Source organism: Helianthus annuus, chromosome 11 (genome assembly GCF_002127325.2).
Source record: "Helianthus annuus cultivar XRQ/B chromosome 11, HanXRQr2.0-SUNRISE, whole genome shotgun sequence".
Lineage (NCBI taxonomy): Eukaryota > Viridiplantae > Streptophyta > Magnoliopsida > Asterales > Asteraceae > Helianthus > Helianthus annuus.
In genome coordinates this window covers 58603052-58611961 of record NC_035443.2, presented here as the reverse complement: position 1 = coordinate 58611961, position 8910 = coordinate 58603052, and positions in this window count along the sequence as shown.

The following is an 8910-nucleotide window of genomic DNA, read 5'->3' as shown; positions in this document are numbered from 1 at the left end:
GTAAGTTCGTGATCATCGGGACTAATTAATCGAAGACCTGCGCTTGCTCCGTCGTCATTGGAGGCTCCATCTGTGTGCAGAGTCCAGACTCTATCGTCGAACACAGGAACAGGGTTCTGGATTGCCTTGCACTCTTGAACTTTGTCGATGGGAACTTCTGTGGCAAAGTCCGTTAGAACTTGTCCTTTGATTGCTGGTCTTGGTCTGTACAGGATATTGTACCCTCCCATCTCGATAGCCCATTTAGCCAATCTTCCCGCTGCGTCGGGTTTGGATAAGATTTGACCTAAATGGTAATTGGTGAGAACTGTGATGACGTATCCTGAGAAATACCGACGTAAGCGCCTTGATGCATGTACTAGTGCTAGGACCAGCTTTTCTATCATTGAGTAGCGGGTTTCTGGTCCGGTGAGCATCTTGCTTATATAGTAAATTGGAGTCTGAACGTTTTCTCTCTCCACCATTAATACTGCACCAACCGCTACTTCCGCAGCAGATAAATATAAGATCAGTGGTTCTTTTTCTCGTGGTGCTGTTAGTGTTGGTAACTGAATTAGACATTCCTTCATTTGTTTGAAAGCTGCTTCTGCTTCTGGTGTCCATTGGAAGTGGGTTTTCTTGGCGCAGTTTCGTAGTGTACTGATGAATGGGTAAGATTTTGCCGCATGATTTGCCAAGAATCTATTCAAGGCTGCTAAGCGTCCGGCGAGTCTTTGCATTTCTTTTATTGTTGCAGGTGATGGCATTAGCTGTATGGCCTGCACTTTTTCTGGATTTACTTTAAACCCATCTCGTGTAACTATGAAACCCAAAAATTTCCCTTCTTCCATCCCGAAGGAACATTTCATTGGGTTGAGCTTTAAGTTTACACTGCGCAATGAGTCGAATATGCGTTGAATGTTTGCTAACATTGTTTCTTTCTCATAACTCATGATGACGAGGTCATCCATGTAGACCTAGACTGTTTTACCAATGTCTCCTCTAAAGACTGTGTCCATTAATCGTTGGTACGTTACGCCTGCGTTGCGCAAGCCGAAGGGCATTTTTGTGTAACAGAAGATGCCCTTGTTTGTGCGGAATGCAGTTTTATCCTCGTCTTCTTCTTTCATCTGGACCTGATGATAACCCTTGTAACAATCAAGGAAGCACTTCCATCGAAATGATGCTAGAGAGTCGACTTTTTTGTCTATCTCAGGAAGCGCATAGCAATCTTTTGGGCACGCTTTATTCAGGTCTTTGAAGTCAACGCACATTCTCCATCCGCCACTGTGTTTTTGTACCATTACTGGGTTGGCAACCCATGTATGGTATTGAACTTTGCCCAAGATTCCGGCATTAAGTAGCTCTGTTACTTGCTCGTCCATGGCTTTTGCTTTCTCTTTGCTAAAGCTGCGTCTCCCCTGCGCAACAGGTTCTGCTGAGGGTCGGATGTTCACACAATGTTGTGCTACGTTGCGCAGAACTCCAGTCATGTCTGCTGGGCACCAGGCGAATATGTCTTTATTGTTGGACAACAATTCTTTTAATTGTAGTCGTGTTGCTGGTGAAATGGCGTGTCCCAGCAGGATAGTCTGTTCTGGATAATCGTTGTTTAGAACCCATTTCTCCGGCTCGTTTGGTGTTGAGGGTTTAGATACCATTGCTGGAGGCTCGTCATCTACGTACATGACTTCCTTCCTTGAGTATAGGATTGCTACCCCGGTTTCTGTTGGAAATCCGCATGCAGCATGCGGAATAGAAGTGATCATGCTGAATTCTCTTTGTGACCTTCTTCCGAGCAGGACATCATGGGGTGATGTTGCCGGCATGACCATTCACTGTGACTGTTCGCGAATGCTCGCCATCAGATAAAGTCATAGGAAAAGCTATTTGCCCTAATGGGAATACAGCTTCATTACAAAATCCGGTGAGAGGGAAATCCACCGGTTCTAGACGTGCTTTGTCTTCTAGATCAAGCTGTTTGAAGCATTGCTCATATATGATGTCCATCGAGCTTCCCGGATCTCTAAACATAGAGTTCGTCCGGTAATGGCCGAAGATGCCAGTAATGATTAATGGTCGTTCTTCCTGGGCCTCCGGGAACAACAGGAAATACGACTTGCTGTTCCCTCCACTGATGATCATGGTGTCGTTTGTTTGTCCTCCGTGAAGGGCCTCCTTGCACCATGTATGTTTGTTTTGATTCATCTGTCTCTGATTTTGGGGTTACCCTGGTATAACTGTTAGATTGGATGTCCCACTGATAAGGTATCTGTAGGTCCAATACTATAGTATCAAGCGTTCCACTGGTTCCTCGCAGAGTACCAGATCTGGTGTTTTGGGACACAGATCTGTAAATTTGTGAGCAAATTTGGTTTAAAGCAATTTGGCATCTGTCGAACCAGTATTCTGGGGGTCTGTCTATGAGCTGATCTGAGGAACTCTTTTTGTCTGAGTGACTTTCACTTTTGTTAATCCCCATGATTCCGTCTATCTGGTTATTCTGGGTTGTAGAACCCTTGAATTCAGGTCGAGGATTTGATGGGTGAGATGATGAATTCTCTGTCATGAAAAAACAGAGAATGAAGAAAATTGAATCGAAACGAGATAAAACTGGTAGAATAGAGAAAATCGGTGGGCGCCAATGAAGAAACACTAGATAAACGACAGGGATTGGAGTATCTAGGGGGTTTGGATCTGCATAAAGAGGTTTGTTCTCTCTCGTTTGATTCGACGTTACCGACCTTCTTCTCCGATAAACTCTGCAAAACAAAGCACTGTTAGCCTCGTCAAGGGGAGAGGGAGGTTCTCTCCTTGACCCGACTCCGGTGTGAGAATAAGTAGGTGTTTAATGAAGATGAAGAAGTATTGAAGAAGTGTGTGTAACTTGGATTTCATACCTGAATTGTTCTCATATTTATAGCCGAGAGTTTTGGGCGGGAAAACCTGTTGGTGAAAAGTTAACGGAAGATGCTAACCCCGTAAGCGGTTACATTTCCTTCCGTTAAGTTTCTTGATCCGATGTAAGTGCACACGGATCGTGATTTGGATCTATGGCTAGGGGTTTGCCACGTGGAAAGTGATCTAGTGGAGGTTTCTCTCCAATTACATGCTATCATTGTGACTTTAGGGGAGCCTGGGATGGTGACACGTGGCCAGACGGTTATAACCGTCTGGTGGTGCACGATTTGGTCCTTCTAGAAGATTATTGCTACAATCTGGTGTGACTCTTTATCCTGTGGAGTCAACCTAAATAAATCCCCAAGTCTGGGTATTTATTCAACGGGAGGTGTTTATCTCAGGAATTTCATCCTTTGCTTTATGGAGGAAAGCGTAAAGATTTATGATTTCCTTTGGGCGCGCGAGTGTTGTCTGCTATCTGTTTCTTGAGCCTTCTTTGTATGACCAGTGCGCAGCCGTGCAAGGTCAAAAAAGGGGCTGAAAGACGAGGTTGTGGTATGGTCCTAAGTACTTGTTACAAAGTTTTTAGGACCTTACCCCTTCAATGGCAAAATTAAGTCTCTAATTATGTTGGACTTTTCACCACCCATGACTCTTGCATACTTAGTAGGCTATGTGCTTCTTTTAGAGGTTAGATACAAAAAAGAGAGATGTATGCATGAAGAGTCCTTGGAGAAGAAGTACTTGATGACCCATATGTTGGGAACATATAGAGATAAGTTTCTCTATACGACTTAACTACATTTCTATTCTTAGTTTCCAAAAGTTCTAACACTATGATTTTACCCGGTGTAACATCGGGCGTGTGGCCTTCTCCGGTAGTACAGACTGCTTCGGCTGTTGTACCCTGGAAGACAGACGTATCGTCTTTATTAGAGGCGCGAAATCTGTTTTAAGGGAAGCGTGTTGAACACGTGCCTCAGCCACAACCGTCAACATTTGTTCGTTCTTTTTGTAGGAAATTAATGTACAAGAAGACATGGTTCAAGACTTCGTTGAAGCATACACAAAGGTTTGAAAACACAACAGACTATACAAGAAGACGCGGTTAAAGCTCTTGTTGAAGACCATAGTTTGAATCAATTTAAATACATATGTTGTATTATACGTTATATTCGTAAGGATTTGTACACGGTACATGTACTATAATTTCTCAAATATGTAAAGACGATATCTTTACTATTTTTTTTATATTTATTTATATAATTTTTATTATTATCGTGACCCATGTCTTACAAGCTTAAAACATATTTTGTGAGATTGTTGCTACAATCTTAAAACCTTATTTATAAGGATTTTAGGTTCACAAAAGGATTTATAATAATAAAAAATATTTTTAAAGATTATGATCTTTTAAATACTTTTTTTGGGAAATATGTATGTAGTACAACTAGTTGTGTTTGGATTTATTGTGATTGTGGTACAATCTTAAATCCTACATCGTGATACAAAAAACAAATGAAATATGGTTCAAACGTTTGGTTTTGAAACGGTTTTTGGAATCGTTAATTTTTCTAACTTTTGTGTTAGATCGGGTTTATAAGTATAAACAATACGTTTTTTGTAAACGTTAAAATTCTCTAACGTATGCGTTAGACCGGCTTTATTTTTATAAACAATACGTTTTTTGTAAATGTTTCATGTTCTAACATGTTTGTTAGAAATGATCATATTATTTGTCTAATATGGTTCAAAAAAATGAATGTTAAAAATAGGTTTATTTTATATAAACTAATAAGCCTTATAATGATTTTTGTAATCATTTATTTCTACACGTGCATGTTAGAATTGGGTTATTTATACAAACTGATAAGTTTTTAAGCTTTATAACAATTTTTGTAATTGATTACTTGTAACAAAAGTGTTAGAAACGGTTTATAAAACCATTAAATTTGAAAATGATTTTTGTAATCATTTGTATTCTAACATGTGTGTTAGAAACATTCATGGAAAGTGTTAGTTTGGAAGCAATTTTTTAATTGTTTATTTTCTAACGTGTGTATTGGAAATGACTTATTTATTTGAACCATATATGTGTTTATAGCAAATCGAATTAACATTTTGTGGAAATGTTAATATTTCTAACGTGGGCGTTAGAATTTCTTTCATTTTAACAAGATTATTAAATGGTTAAATACAAATGCTTTGAAATGTTTTATGTAAACAATTTATATAAGTAAGTTGTTGTAGCTTTGATTTTAATGAATATAAACACTTATATTATGCTTTGTATGGTTTAGAAATAAGAGGTCATACATTGAAGTTGATGTTTGATTGGCTTCAAGGAATTAAATCACCATAAAGTGATGGTGTGGTATTTATATGAACTTATTGAAATTAAAATCCTTTACTAGACTCTTCATATGGAAGATAAACTCTTAAATAGAGTTTTATGTCAATTTATTAGTTTTTATTAGAGTTTATGTCTCTAATAAAAACTCTAATTAAGTGAGACTTTTCTTCACCCCATGTCTGTTGTATTAAAAGTTGGCTATGTACCTAACTTGATGAGTTTGAAAAACTACAAGAGTAAGAATACAAGAATTAAATCATCATAAAGTGATGGTGTAGTTGTGTGGCATTTATCACCAACTTTAATTTGTGATTTCTAAATCTAAATGGTCATGTTTTATACAAAATGGCTTAAATTTTCTAACACGTGTGTTAGAAAATGTGTATCTCAAATACAAGGTTAGAGATTGTACATTGTATCAGCCATAAGGAATGGAAATGTTTTATGTAAACATTTAATTGCCTATGTGTGCATTAAAAATGATGAGAAATGGTTTATTTTATAAACTATATCTTTGGAAAACGTTTTATGTAAACGTTCGATTCTATAATATGCTTCTTATAACATTTTTTTTCTAACATAATTTTTTTTCTAACATGCGTGTTAGAAAATGTTATTTGGTGAAAACAACTTGGTGTTGTTGTGAACAAATTTAATTGTTTCAAGTTTACTACTTAAATGTAGTATTTGTAACAACTTGGTGTTGTTTTAAGCATAATTGTCCAAGTTTAAAGTTTCAAGATGAAATGGGGAACTTGTACTTACAAGTGCATGGAGTCTTATTGAGGGAGTACCTCAAGACATGCCATGGGACGATATTGTTGAGAAGATTTCAGTCAGATTACAAAATGTTGAAGATAAAAGCACTTTGCTATTTGATATCTACATATTGTCTACGTTTCCGTTTAAATTTCAAAAGTGATTGACACTTATGATTTTGTTTCCAATGTATTTTATTGTTTTGTGTTAAATATCTTCGGATAACACATGCAATTTTTTACAAAGAAATAAATCACTCATGGTTGTGACGTATAAATTATTTTTATGGAAAATAATTATAACGTCGGTTATACATTGTTTAAAAGAATATGGTTTTAAACGGATAGTACATGAAAATACTTGGACATAAACAGCTTGAGAGTTGTTACATTGACTAAAAGTCAAAGACGAAACATCAAATGTATAACCACATCATGAATGAGTAATGAAAGAACCTAGTGAGTGTATTGAGATGAAATACACTAACGACATGCATGTCGACATACTTCATTAGAAGTCATTGGAAAATCCGTAAGTGTGAATGCTAACATATGAAAGTAAAAGTACTATATGTTATTGTATATCTTTAATAAATCTTGCGAGATTTATAAGTAGATGCGTCTACCACTTGATTATTGTTAGATCTTTATGGAGATTTTACCTTCATTTCGGAAAGCATCCTAAATGTACATATCTTCTAATGAATAACAATAGATGTGTGCAGATCATTTATGGCAAAATTATGAATGCCATGTTGTTGAGTGTCGATCTAGTTGACTCTATCTCACACATAATAGTGATTATGGACGAGAAACATTCATCTTGTTGGTGATAAATGTGTTCACCAAGTGACTTGGATTAAGACTTATGTTTAAGTACTTATGAGTCAATGGTAGATTGTTGGAGATCAAAAGTAAACAAGTTATGTTCCTTAAATGAATGATGAAATTTAGCTATGTGTTATATACTATAATTTGTGAGACCTTCCTAAATACTAATGTTTTAGGATTATGAATAAGTCTCATTATTTTGTCTTAACAAGGGATGAATGTTGCAAAGTGATATTATGATATCCTTAGGACTGTGAAGAATCGGAATGATGCATCTTCTGTTCACATGCTAAAGTATTGTAGTCTAAAGCATGCTAGACTAGTACTTGGTTAATTATGGGTCTTGACGAAGACTAATTAACTCTAAACATTCAAATGTGTATGAACACAAAAAGAATTTGTGTATAGACAAAGTTGAGGGAGAATTTTTATTCATTATAAGATAAAAACATGTAACTTTTTAAGAGTTTGTTCATAAAGCTAATGAGGAGAACTCATTGTCTAAGCTTATTCTAGATGTTAAATTAGAATTATTCTAAGTTGGTGACAAACTTATAACAATGGCATGTGTTGCTTTGGTCAGCTCGGAAGCTTATGTAAGCTAATGCAATATGAGTTAAATTCACTGATACAATGAGGTTGATCTTGTTCAATCATATGTGTATAAATGTCGCCGTAAGTGGTGTTACAGAAATGTTGATCAAATGGCAAGAAATGTGGGGGGGGAGGGGGTCCATTTAATAAACAACCCTATAAGGGTATGTAGAAATAGTTCTCATTAACCCATCTAGATGTTATCCAAGGTGTCTTGCATTTGTTTTTGGCAATAAGGATTTTGTAATCCAATCTAACATTGCAAATAGACGACTAAGTGGAGGACACAAGCATCGTAGTGCATAATGGAGATGTGTTTGCCTTAAATGATAAATGTATCATTCTAAGACAAATATCATAACCAGATTCAGGTGGCCACTGAGGTTATAGTCTTAGAAGTTGACAACAGGCAATGTTAACTTTCGAGTTACGAACACGTCATGACAATTGATCTCAACTGCAAAGTTATCTTTAGTGACTTGTCAAAGACAAAGAAAATGTTATGGATCCAACAACCTAAGGGTTTATTAGAGATCAAGTTGTGGAATGAGACTAAAGCCCATGGAAAAAGGATGTGTGAAGGAAACCTACCTTAGTTGACTGGAGATCCCAAGATCTAAGTTCAATAGGACAACGAATTCATATGCCTAAGGGTGGTCACTGTGGGGGCATGGCTGATATGCATAAGCTAGTATATATGGTCATATATACCCCCTAAACGATAAAAGGGTGTTTAAATACGTCCTAGTTCATTCCTATGAAATTCAGTGACAAATTGTGAGGCTAAGCATATTATGTGGTAAATGATTTTGCGTAATCATGGTAACCACGATGCTTTTAATGATTTAAGGAGAATCACCTATGTTAGAGAGAGGTGGGGTCGCTTCGAATGGAATTGGGGGCACAATTCCTAGAGCTCTCGCAGAACCAGGAAAGTGTTCCACGACCATTATTGGACACGACTATGAGGGGATGACCCGGCTAAGGAGAGTATTGTGTGAAGTGTATTGTCGTCTACACAAATGGGGGCTTGTTCAAGGACATCGCGTCTACAAACCTCTAGGAGGCTAAGTATGCTTCACAACGGAAAGTTCAAAGGTAACACCTACTTATCCGGCAATACGCAACTGTCGAGGTTGCATTGGAAATTTTATGTGTTTTGATCAATCTCCATTCATGTGCCGGATTGTTGGAAATTTTTTAAATGTGATGAATGGAAATTTAGTGAGATTATTAATATTAAATTCTACATATAGTGACAAACTCTTGAGTAGAGTTATTTATGTCACTTGTTTAATTTTCTATTAGTATAACAAACTTTTCATGTGGTGTATTGATGTCTTTTATGACAATTGATTAGAGATTTTATGGCAAAATTAAGTCTCAAATGTCTTTTATGACAATTGATTAGAGATTTTATGGCAAAATTAAGTCTCTAATTATGTTGGACTTTTCACCACCCATGACTCTTGCATACTTAGTAGGCTATGTGCC